Genomic DNA, 13105 nt, shown 5'->3' on the forward strand with positions numbered 1-13105 from the left:
TTGTTTTCTTATTTTTCCTATGAAGTATTTTTTCTCATAAACAAATGCTGGACGGTGGCCTTTTTCAATTTGACTTCACATTGATTAACGTTTTTTTTTACATTGTGTGATATATGCTTCTTATAGTCTAAATGCAAAAACACTATGTTAGTGTTAGTGAACTGTTTTTTCTTTTTGTTACTTACCTGACTTAATAAGATTGGTTATACAGTATTTGAAGCATAATGAGCGCGTCAGTCTCTTTTTGTTGAGTGCTGGGAATTCAGTACATTGAATTTCTCTAAGTTATTCTGATTGGGGTTCCTGGGGGACAGACCACATCCCTTGTGCACCATTCCTTGTCATATATACTTGCACGCATACATACTGATTCTGTGTAGGGCTGTCCGAATTTGTATATATTACATGATGTCTTTGCTTTATTCATATCTTAAAGGGGCATTTCTTTCAAGCAGAAAATTGAACTAATTACTAATGTTTAGTAACTTCAATGTAACTGATTGACACATTTTTTGAAAAATTGGACAAGTATAAGTATTTTTAAACATTATTTATTTTGGCTTTTGACATTTGCATGGTAACTAATGCTCTGGTACGGTTTTTACAATAATTACGTAATGTACTTCGGCAAATAAAACTGTTTGCCACCCTTAACGTTACAGGAAAACTGTCATTACTACTGTTTTCTGTTTGGAAATACATTATGAAACAATCATTAGTCAAATAGATAATCATAAGTAGCTGATATGATTCAACCCATTGTTCCCAGATAAATGCAAATGGTTAATTTTTAAAAAGATATAATTAAGTGAAACAGTTTCTGTAAGGGCGGCTGAATCTTTTCTCAGGAAGTCAGTAACTCAGATAAGTTATTTACATTGATCTTACCCACTAATCTGGTTTGCCCTTTACATGTGCAGCCTTAAACTATGGGAAATATTGTACAGTATGTTGTTTAGTGACTACAGGATTAATAATGATATGTGTGAAATTGTCTTAAATTAATAAATGGCAATTTGTGCTGATTTATGACAAGTCCCCAAATTTGCCAGATTTTCAATGAGATTAAAAAAAAGACTTTCACACTAGCTGTGTGGCTAAGGAAGGGATTTTGCATGTGGCAGAGTTATTTGAATGCCAAACAACAAGAGGCTAAAGTGGACTAAGAGAAGGTGTACATTTCACTGTAAGTTCTGGTAAGAAATAATTGAAAGACAGAAAAGGGTGTAAACTTTCACAAATTTGTATTGAGTTTATAATAAATTCTACAATAGAAATGTGTTTTATCTTTTCATTTATTGCGCAGTCTATTTTAGATGTCAATGGACTCTATACCTGATTATGGCTGGGAGCCATCAAATTCTAATAAATTGGTGTTATTATCGCATCAGACCAAAAAAATAACAACAATTAATTTTAAAGCAATGCTATGGCCCAAAAATGTATTGGGTGCAATATAAAAATTGCGATGCTATGAGATAAATACCTCCACCGATAAATAGGAGTTAATAACTGCTATCGATATAATAGGGGAGGGGAATCTTATATCTCCTTGTACCAAAGAGTTATTTAATAAGATGTGTTATAAACCCTATGGCAGAAAACACATTATCCCTTTTGATTCATGAGGCTAGGAATACAGAACACAGGCACCAAAGGGGTAAATACCTTCCCAACACTATAATACTCTCCCCACCCTTCCATACCTATGAGACTAGTAAGGCATTGCATGGCAATGCTTTGCTAATCTCTAAGGCAAGCAAGGTTTGACCTAACTACACTCTCCCTCCCCTATAGGAGTGGCTAACAGCCCTAATAACTAGATAGCTAACAGGACTGCAGACTAATATATTAATTGAATTTACCAATGGTGTCAGTGCCACCCCCCCCCCATGTCAGCAGTTTTGCGAGCCCTCCCCTTCTCTCCTTTCACACCTGTATTTCTCTCCCATCTCTGTCTTTCATTCTTCCACCCCCCCTTCCTCACTCACCCCCTCCCTCTCTTTCAACCCCTCTCTTCTCTTCTTCTCTTTCCACCCCCCTCCGCTATCATTCAATTACCTCCTCTCACTCAATCCCCCTTTTCCTCACACTCATTTCCCCCCCCCCTGACCACACACACAATTCCTCCCAATACCTATACAACCCCCCCAATACACACACGATACCCCCTTCCAGTACAAAACTACCCTCACCAAATACATCACTACACCCCCAAATACAGACACCACTACACCCCCAGGATAGACACCACTACTACCCCCCAGGATACAAACACCACCACCCCACCCCTAAAAACAATTCCCCCCTCCAATAATACAATTTCCCCCCACACATACACTTAACACCCCCCACCACACAACAAATACACTTAACACACCCCACAAACACAATTACCACTTACCTCTGATTGCTGCCACCACCGGGCCCTAGCTCACACCAGCTGCTGTTGCTGCCTCGTCCCACACCGGGCCTCTCTCTCCTGCCAGTATGTGCCGAAGGCTGAGCCTGACTTCCGGGTGCTCCAAGGTTGGAGAGAGAGTCCCAGCCTTGGAAGAGGAGGCAGCAGCTGAAGAGAACCAGGGCCCAGCTGCTGGGCCCCGGCTCTCCTCAGTGTTGCCTTGTCCCACTCCGGGCCTCTCTCTCTCCAACCAGTGTACTCCAAAAGCTGGGTGCACCCAGAAGTCAGGTTCAGCGTCCGGTGTGCACCAGTTGTAGAGAGAGAGGCCTGATGTGAGAGCAGGCAGCAGCTGGGGAGAGTCGGGAGCTAGGGCTCAGCAGCAGAAATCAGAGTTCAAGCAGCTGGATGCAGAACTTGATACTGGACCAAACTTCCAGCACCGTCCTGCCAGCCGGGCCCCCCACAGCCACCAGCCCTGGGACACTTGTCCCGGCTCTCTCTCCCTGTTGGCGGTCCTGATTGGACAACTAATTTACGTCATCAGTGAACAGGGAGCATAAGTTACAACAAACAGTCTGATTAATTGCTAGAATTCGTGTTAATTTCCCACTTGTGTGATGGCCTTGTAAACGAGCCAGCACAAAGAGACAGCTGTGAGGATGTTGCATCAAACTAGAAGAAAATAAGATTTTCAATATACTTACCTCAGAAGATTCTCTATCAACAGAGGACTGAGGTCTTCAAACAAATTGAGGATTCCTCGTCGCCCAGCCCGGATGACTGTGGATTAGAAATAAGCCATGAGGCCTGGGATCACTTTGCATTTTTGGAGATTTTTTTTCTTAGGCTATTGGGCCTTGGACTCTTTTTGGGGGCTAAGGGGTCTGTTATCCTTTACTACGGAGGGGGAGTAAGTATGTTAGAGGTAGTAGGGTTAGCAGGGGGTGAGTGCTCTTGGGAGCGTGGGTAGTCCCCCATGGGAGAATTTGATTGGGTTTAACTCCTTGTGTGCTTTAGCGGTTGCATTGCCATGACTAGTTATATGACTAGCATTAAAATACAAAATATTGCTTTAATTATTCATTTTGATGCTTACAGTAGTTCTGATATTTAAGGCACATGTTAAAATATGTATTCATTTGAGCAGTGACAAGTTCATGATTTGCCTACTAAACATAACTCCCATATTTGCGTTAATTCTATTTTTTTTTTGCTTATCGTACTTTGATGACTTTATGATTCTATAAATCAAAGAATTATATATTCACATTGTTGTTCGCCTTCTATAGGTTTGTTTAATCTTTTACCATCAGACAGCCCACTCTTGTGGTCCAAGAGATTAATGTCGAATAACAAGCTTTCATATTGAAATAATCAGTACTATTGTATGTTCACAGACAGGAAGGATGCACTAATAGATTTGAATGCTACATTTTAGATATTTTCCTGTGCTTGAAGAATGATTTCCATAGGCAGATCAGCGTGAATAAAATGTAACATGATTATGTTGGTTCAGTAGCATGATTATTGTGCAAAGTGACAGCTTTCTATTCCACGGTATCTGACAGCAATCACACTCCTGCAGAGCAGCAATACTAAGAGAACCAGGAATGAAGGGTCATTATCATACTTTAATTTGTTCTTAGACAGTCTGTCTGCTCATTTTGTGATTTCATATGCCAGGATTTCATTATTGAAGGACTATTTGAAGTCCTGCCAGAGGGGCACATAATGCATTGCAATATTTTGAAGGCCTCTCTAGCAGCAATGATGTTAGTGTAGAATGAATTTTAGATCAATTTATAAAACATTTTCTGCTACTTAATTCAGAGGTGTGCATGTTTATACAAAGATTGTTTTTAAAGTGAACTTTATTTTTAAATAGAGGCATATTCTTTTATTTCCCTTTTCAAGAATAAACTAACATTTGCTTAAGTCCCATGTACATACGATTCATATATTCACCTCAGAAATCCACAGTAATCACTGTAATGGTTTTGTCTGACTATCCCTTCAAACTTTGTTATATTAGCCACAAACCATTTTTTCTTTGACAGAACCTACATCTGTACTTATATTGTTGGCCTTTTATTTGCCTCCTGATGAATAATGCTCTGATTATCTGAGACTATTCTGACTTTTCAGTCGAAGTTGCACCTGCAGTAGGTCAGAATAGAGATTGAGGCAAATTACTGACTTTCTATAATAAATAATCTTTCCTGTATTCTGCCAAGTCACTAGTCAATAGCCTACTTGAGTTCAATAACTTCTTTGACAGCCTGCAGGCCATTAAAGATAGCTATAATGGTAGTAGCCATTGTGGAACTTCTGAAAGGAATGGTGACTAACGAGTATTCCACAGTAATTCCCAAATCTAGGCTTTTATTTTAAACAAGTGTCTTATTTGTTTGTTTTTTATGGGAAAAATTAATTGTGTGCTAATCTAGATAGGTCCTTTATAAATGGCTGGATTGGCACTCCAATAGTTAGATTCAAACAGCAAGAAAAACATATTCCACAAAGATTAAAATAAAAGTAAGACACATGCCAAATAAGGGAAAATCACATACTGTACAACATTTCATAGTCACCGACCCTTCATCACCAGCCCACAAACAAAACACATGACCCAAGCAGTCACAGAGCATAAACAGCTCCATCATGCAAAGTCTGTGCTGTGTAGAAGCTGACTGAAGACACCTGGTTCCCAGCATGCTCTAGGGTGTGCTTGCATTGGCCTAAGTTGTGACATTATCAATAGTTAGTTCAAATGACCTTTTCAGTGCAAGCATTTCCCAGTTTATTATTGATTCAGCAGTGATCACATAACTGCCACTGTCCCCAAGCTGATGGAAGCAGAAGTAAAAGGGGCTTCACTTCTATTTCGATTGAGCCAACTGCTGCATAGGAGCATTTAGCTCAATAATCCCCATGGAAATGAGCATTTGTGCCATGACATACCTTGCACGTCTGGAGTGCCACGGCCCCTGGCATATCAGGTAAGTTATCATAATGTATCAGGTAAAGATCAATATAATAACAAATCCCAACTTCAATATTTCATAAGAATTCTGATAGTGAGTACCTAGATGTACATCTAACCACAAGGAATGTCTGCCAAGTTCCTCTGTACAGTCACATTGTGTGAAAAGTACAGCCCTAACAAAGTATGGAAAAGAAGTTTTATCTCTGGCGCTTAGCACTACAACAAACTATATAAAAGGATATATACGACCAGATGGAATGGGTGTGGCAAATCCACTTGGGTACTCCACGTGCAGACGATCAATCATGTAAAGAAAATAAATAAAATAACATAGCATAATACTGTAAGGTAATCTGACTACAAATACAAAGACATACAGACACACAAGAAAACAATATAAACAGATGCTGAGAACAGACAGATGACTGAGATTAATAAAAATACATTTAATAAAACACATTAATAAACACAAAAAATAGGAAATAAAAAATACAATTTGCCACACCCATTCCATCTGGTCGTATATATCCTTTTATATAGTTTGTTGTAGTGCTAAGCGCCAGGGATATAACTTATTTTCCATTTCTATCTATCTGACCTGGGGGTCAGAGTTATATCATAGGCTGCTAGCCTTTTTTGTATAGAAATTAGCGCTTCCTCTTGTCCTGTTGCTTTCCTAACAAAGTATAATACAGATTGCTGGGCAAAGAACACGTTGGCAGGTGTTTCTTTTCAAGTTTTTTTTTAAAGGAAACATTTAAATTAAAAAATAGAAAATGAAAAGCAAAGCAAAAAGAAAAAGCTAATCAGTGAAAAGGTTTAGCCTCCAAATTAAAAGCAGTCTATTAGATATAATATAGCAACACTAAAGGGAGTGTTTGGGCTGACATAAGGAGAAGGAAGACTGCAGAGATTTTCCTTCGCCCACAACTGGGCTGAGCTGAGGAAAAGATGATGTCTTGATACACACAGAAGGACTGAATGCTGACAGCAAGACAAGGGGACAAGACATCTATACCTGGACACGGACATTTCCATAGCCCACCCAGGAGAGCAGAGAGGCCTTCCCCTACAGCTACAAAAACAGAAACAGAAAATAGACTTTTTTTTTGGACTGTTGTATAGCTATATATATATATATGCAAATACAACTGTATGCTCATCTGCATGTCTTAGGCAGGTCTGCAACCCCGCCTTTCCCCATTATCACCCAGCATACAGCACTTCCACTGCAGCAAGGGATTCTGGGAAATGACATGCAAATGAGCACACAGTGTCACTTTTTGCCTCAAAAACCATTTTTAACATGGTTCCCTATAGGCTTAAGCTTGCTGCATGGTCACAGCTTTGAGCACAGCCAGGGTTAAGGTGCATACCCAGAAAACCACCCACAGACAGCTGTTTCGACCTTGATGGGTCTCATCAGTGTGGGGTTGATTTTAACTGGGTATGCAAAGAGGCTATGGGATAGGCTATACCATAATACAGAGTTAAGTTATGGTGAGTAAAAAAAGTGACAAAAACCCTCCACAGGAAAGCAAATATGCAAATACAACTGTATGCTCATCTGCATGTCTTAGGCAGGTCTGCAACCCCACCTTTCCCCATTATCACCCAGCATACAGCACTTCCACTGCAGCAAGGGATTCTGGGAAATGACATGCAAATGAGCACACAGTGTCACTTTTTGCCTCAAAAACCATTTTTAACATAGTTCCCTATATATATATATATATATATATATAGGCAGATGGCACACACATAAATTGGAAATAGGTGCTTGTCCCATACAGGTAATGTATAGATAGGTTCCTTACCGAGTAAATCCAGGATCCCAAGATCACAAGGCAAGAAGGAGACAGCACACTCGGGAGGTACAAAAAAAGGTCCTGTGCCAAGGACCGAAAAGTCGGGTTTATGTGCCAGTTTTTCTACTGAATACACGCTTTTTTTGAACCTCCTGAGTGTGCTGTCTCCTTCTTGCCTTGTGATCTTGGGATCCTGGATTGACTCAGTAAGGAACACACACATATATATATATATATATATATATATATATATAAAAATAAATATATATATATATATACTGTATATACTGTATATATACATACTAAGTTAAGCTATGGTGGGTCAAAAAAAGTGACAAAAACCCTCCAGAGCAAAGCATATAGCAAATGGAAATATTACTGTTCATTTGCATGTCATAGACAAGTCTGCAACCCATAATGCATAATGGTGAAAGGTGGGGTTGCAGACCTGTCTACCCCACCACTTGTGTGAATAAGAAAAGAAAACCCCATGGGATTTTAAAAATGGCCGCCCATCTGAAGGTTAAATACAGACTGCAAGAATGGGGAAGAAAATGTGTTCCTGGTATAAAAAGCCCAGCCACACGGAGCAGTGTCCCTTCAGGCCTTATTCAGATGATGAGGATGATCCCTATGTCGCCCCAGAAAAAGGGCTGCAGTCAGAGGAATATTTTTTTCAACGTGCCAAGGAACTGCAGCAGCAAGCAACGCGCTGTGGTCAGAAGGAAGATACAGAAGTTTTACTTGGCAAGGGCACATCCAGTATCACTGATGAGAAAGAATGTGTGCACAGTACTGCTGATGTTTCAGAACCTACCAAAGTTAAGAAGAAAAATAAAAAAAAGTCTACAGAGACGCCTGTGAGAGCTACAAATTCTGCAAGCAAAATCTGCTCACCTGTAGGACTACCAGCTGGGATTCTAGCGAATACAGTGAAAAGAGCTGCAATAGCACCTCCCGAGGTCAAGAAGAAAAATACACCTGATAGCCCCAAAGTGGACGACAAGATGTGTCGTTCCCCATGGAAGAGTGACCTGTCGGTCCTATGAAGAAATGGATAAGGATGAAGATATCTCTTATAGGGAACCTGAACTGAGTTACACCAACAAAACACCACAAGAATGGTGGAGGTGCCTAAACTCAGTACGCACCAAACAAACAGGCCTCTATGACTCCAAATATTCCTGCCAGCTAAAGCAAATGCACAAAAAGCCTGGCAGATACAGTGAAGCTGCTGAAGTTTCAAATAAAGACGGATACCCCAGTATCTCTGATGGGACGGAGTTGTCCAAAACAAAAAGGCAGAAAAAAGAAAAGCGGTGCTTCACTTACCATGGAAGGAACAGACACATCCGCAGATCTCACAGAGAAAAAGGGGGTCCGAGGTGTCCTGTAGCTTATAGAAAATGTAGGATTTGTTACGACAGAATATGTTGACAGAATATGTGACTGCCAGTCACCCACCCACACAGTCACCCACCCACCCAGTTAGTCACCCACCCACCCAGGCAGGCAGTCACCCACCCAGTGGGCCCAAGGCAGAAGTTGTGTAACCCAAAGAAGCGTCTGTCCGGTGCTAACAGTGAGGAATCCTCAACCAACCATACCAGGGAAGTGGAGCCGGAACCAGTGAGTGACGATCCCTTGACCAGACCTGAAGATGCACTGCAAGCTGCCAGGCATAACTGTGATCTGCTCCATGAAGAATTGAAAATGAGAGGAAAATAATGATGAGCTAGAGAAGACTGTGCTCGCAATTTACTCGGTGGCCAAGACCGAATTGAAGGATTTAACTACGGATCTAGATACTACGAACACTACTATTACCACCATGGATGAAAAGCAGAGCAAGTCTCACAGAATGATTGCTAATCTGAAACAGAAGTTTGAGGGGGCACTGAAAGAGATTTCAGTCACTCAGTAAGAGGTTAACAATCACATAGAGATTTGGAAGTCTCTCAGAATGTGGTTCATACTCTCCGCATAGAACTGAATGCCTTACACCAGGAGGTCAACAGTATCCAGACAGAGGTGGACATATCACAGAATGAGGTTCCTACTCTCCGCATAGAACTGGAGGCCTCATACCAAGAGATCAGCAGTTGCCGCACAGAACTGGAAGTCTCTTAAAAGGAACTTCACAGTCTCGCTGAGGAGATGGACATCTCTCAAAATGCTGTCTACAGTCTAAGTATGGATCTTAAAGTCTCTCAGAAGGAGCTTCACACCCTCGACCTAGAGATAGAAGTCTCACGCCAGGAGACCGGAAGCCTCAACTCAGAAGTGTGTAAATGGAAGGAGGACTACAAGGAGACACTGAATATTATAGAGACTGTCAGAAGATAAAATACAAGGCTGAAAGATGAAAAGTTAGAAGTATTGGAGCAATGCACAAAAGCAGAGCACCTACTGCAGAACTAACTGCAAGGTCTGCATACGCACCTACAGATTGTCAAAGAGAAACAGCGATCTCTGCAGGAAGAAAATATGCAGGTTGCTAAAGAAGCACAAGTGCTGCAGGAAGTCTGGTTACCCAGTGTGTCCCCACAAAGCAGCATAAGAAACTGAAGTATAGCCTGAGCATCACTAGAGCATCACTAGAGGCCAAGCTCAGAGGCCAGAGGACTCTGTACAAGAGGGAGCACAAGAAGGTCCAGAAACTGAGGCAAGCAGCTGTGGCCAAGAGCTCCAAAATATAATGAAGAATGTGTTGATGTACACTCAGAAACAGGATTCTCTCGCTGATGAGCTAAACTTCTTAAAAAGGGAGAAAAGGAGCAGAGTCATTCAGAAGTACTACAAAGTTATTGTCCAAGCAAGGTTGGAAAGAGAAAAGTATCTGCGCATACGTTCTGCAGCTCTCACTATACAGGCTGCCTACAGAGGAATGAAAACTCGTTGACTAAATCACCAGAATAAAGCAGCCTGCCTTCTCCAATCCATATGGAGAATGCAACGCCAAAGGAAGAATTATGAACATTTGAAGCAGTGTGTAATCTTACCCCAGTCAAATGTTGGGAAGTATCTGCAGCAAAGATACTACAAAAAAATGAAGGAATCTGCTGTGTGATTCCCTCCAGATATAGGTTCTACATCACAACCAAGCAAGCTGTGCGTTGCTATAAGTACACCCGCAATGCCATCTCAGTACTACGATCGGCTTTCCACACATCTCAGGAAAGAAGAACCAAATTAAGCTTGAGAAGCACAATACCAATACAGTCATGCTACTGTGACCCCAGGGCCCAAGCCATATTCTCACAATGAAAACAGCTGCTAGAAAGATACAGTCTTTGGCTAGATTGAGGAAAAACTGTTTCGATTTTTACACCTCAACATAGAACAACACTAGGTAACTACCAAACTGAGATGCAACGGGAGTCAATCGGTATGGATAAAAACTCCGCCAAGCTGGAACCACCCATAAATATGGCTACGGAACCCGATACAGGTGGTCACCCTAATCTCAGGGAAGAAAGTATCGCCCAACGCAGGGCAAAAGACGTGACCAAGTGGTAAGAAGAAAGACTGCTTTGGAAAAGTCCTCCATGAGTGACTGTAGAGTGGTGTGCTCAAGCACCTTCTTGAGGAGAAATTACTGACCTGGAGAAAGGGCTCCAATCCCAGTGGGACTAAGGGTTCTCTTCCTCCATCCACTCTCATTCGAAACCGCAGAGATATCTCGAGTGAGAATGGAAGGATGGGCTTTAGCCGTGTCAAGCCAGGGCTTCCCACAAAGAGAGGAGGTATGTAACAGGGACTATCCCTGTCTAAATAAAGCAGCCTCAGAGTTCTGAGAATCCAGCAGAGAGATAGTTTATTGCAGCCAGTCAATTAACTAGTCTCCAACCTGAACTAATGAGAGCTCTTTACAAAGCCTCATGTGAGACAGAGGAGAGAGATTCCTTAGCTCACATTTCGGCTGACATAAGGAGAGGGAAGACTGCAGAGATTTTCCTTAGCCCACAAATGGGCTGACCTGAGGAAAAGATGATGTCTTGATGCACACAGAAGGACTGTATGCTGACAGCAAGACAAGGGGACAAGACCTCTCTATACCTGGACACGGATATTTCCATAGCACACAACCAGGAGAGCAGAGAGGCCTTCCCCTACAGCTACAACTATATATATATATATATATATATATATATATATATATATATATATATATATAAAAACAAACATCACAGCTTGCACTCAATGTACTGGTTCATATAGACAGGTGCTAGTCTCAAATAATAGAAAAACAACATTACCATTCTCTCGTCCGGTAAAGAAAGACTGCACTCGGTTCAGTAATCATGAAAAACTGTATTGGGCATCTGAATAGACCAGATAAATCACCCAATCCGACGTTTCGGTCCTGGAATAGGCACCCCCTTGAGAAAGGTCCTATTCCAGGACCGAAACGTCGGATTGGGTGACTTATCTTTTTTATTCAGATGCCCAATACAGTTTTTCATGATTACTGAACCGAGTGCAGTCTTTCTTTACCGGACGAGAGAATGGTAATGTTGTTTATATATATATATATATTGTGACATAGTCCAAAGATGTTAGGTAGCTTTCTGCCCCATTTTAGAGCAGAAAGTGCAGGAATAGTTACAAATGATCCGTTCCACAGCTTCCCATTAACTCAGGCAGCTGGATGGGAAATCCAGACCACAGATTACCATGGCTCTAGTTCTCCCTCACCTGCTCTTCTAATCACATGCACAGGTATTTAGAGCAGAGAGGTTTTGCATTTCTCTCTCTCTCTCCTTGGAGCCTGGGGGCTGGGGGTGTCGCTACTCTCCTGCATCCAGTATCGAGGTTGACGGCCTCTCCACGTATCACAGTACCAGAGGATTTGCCTGGACACCCCAAACAGATAAGACAAACAAATGGTTACTGCTGTTGCTAAAAGACTGTGCTGTATCTTGTGACCCTAAATGAGAGAGCATTGTTTTAAGCTGGGGAACCAGTTTAGTTGGCCAGCAGCTGTTAGAGAGACTGATTTTGATGTGTAGTTAGATCCCTGAAAGGGATAGGATTTTGTTTATATAATTTGGTTTCTTTTTACTTGAAATAACAGTGTGGGAAATACTGTAACAATGAAATGAGTGAACTGCTGAATGAAAGTATCTGAGTACCTCTAACCTACACATGTTAAAGCTGCAGTACCTTACTTGGATGAAAATAAAGCAGGCAGAAGCCTGAGTTAAGCAGCACAATACTTTGCATGATCCTGTTTGTTGTATAATTAACCCTAGAAGACTGTGTCGGGAAGAACCCAGACAGACGTCAGCACTACAAAAGAGGGGCATTTGTCACATATGGTGGAGAATGCGGGTCGACACTAAAAAGTCTGTGGGTTTGCAAATAAATGCGGGGGTTTAAAATGGCCGCCGAGCTGAACTAAAGTACAGATGCTATGAGTGAAGTCTGTCCCAATGTGTATATCAGTTGTGCTTCTAGCATACACAGAGAATGTGCGAAGTGTGGATGCAATAGCACCCTGAACCCAAACAGAAAACCAAAATGTTTTGCTGAAGAAAAAAAAAAATTTTTTGCATCTAGCAAGTGCTGTTTGTAAAGCTAATGCCTTTTTGCTGAAGTGAGTGAATTTGCAGCTAGCAAGTGCTGTATGTAAGTTGCTGAAGTGAGTGAAATTACAGCTAGCAAATTGTCTCTGCCGGGTTTATAAAATGGCCGACATGGAATGTTTGTTTTGCAATGCACGTAATCTTGAAAAACAGTGTCCCTTCAGGCCATACGATGATGATGACGACGACTCGTATGTGGCCCCTGGAGGAGAGCCGTACCCACAGATGAATTTAGTATGCTGGGCCTGTCATGAAGTAGGTCACATGGAAGATGTGTGTCCCAAAATTTTCAAAGACAAACAGCTGCAAAAGCAAGCAATGC

At 41.4% G+C, this 13105-nt stretch overlaps 1 protein-coding gene across 2 annotated transcripts in view; it reads right to left on the reverse strand.

The window, feature by feature from the left end:
• The window catches only part of LOC142469980 (protein FAM240B-like), an 81028-nt gene that overhangs the window by 54036 nt on the left and 13887 nt on the right, over window positions 1-13105 (reverse strand). Inside the window, exon 2 of one of the 2 annotated variants that reach the window (XM_075576799.1) lies at window positions 3106-3181. The exons of the other annotated variant lie outside the window; for it this stretch is intronic. The gene's annotated coding sequence lies outside the window, so the exon portion shown is untranslated. The remainder of the gene's footprint in view (window positions 1-3105; window positions 3182-13105) is intronic. 2 annotated transcript variants of the gene reach the window in all.

The sequence above is a fragment of the Ascaphus truei genome, chromosome 1 (genome assembly GCF_040206685.1).
Source record: "Ascaphus truei isolate aAscTru1 chromosome 1, aAscTru1.hap1, whole genome shotgun sequence".
In the NCBI taxonomy this organism is placed as follows: domain Eukaryota; kingdom Metazoa; phylum Chordata; class Amphibia; order Anura; family Ascaphidae; genus Ascaphus; species Ascaphus truei.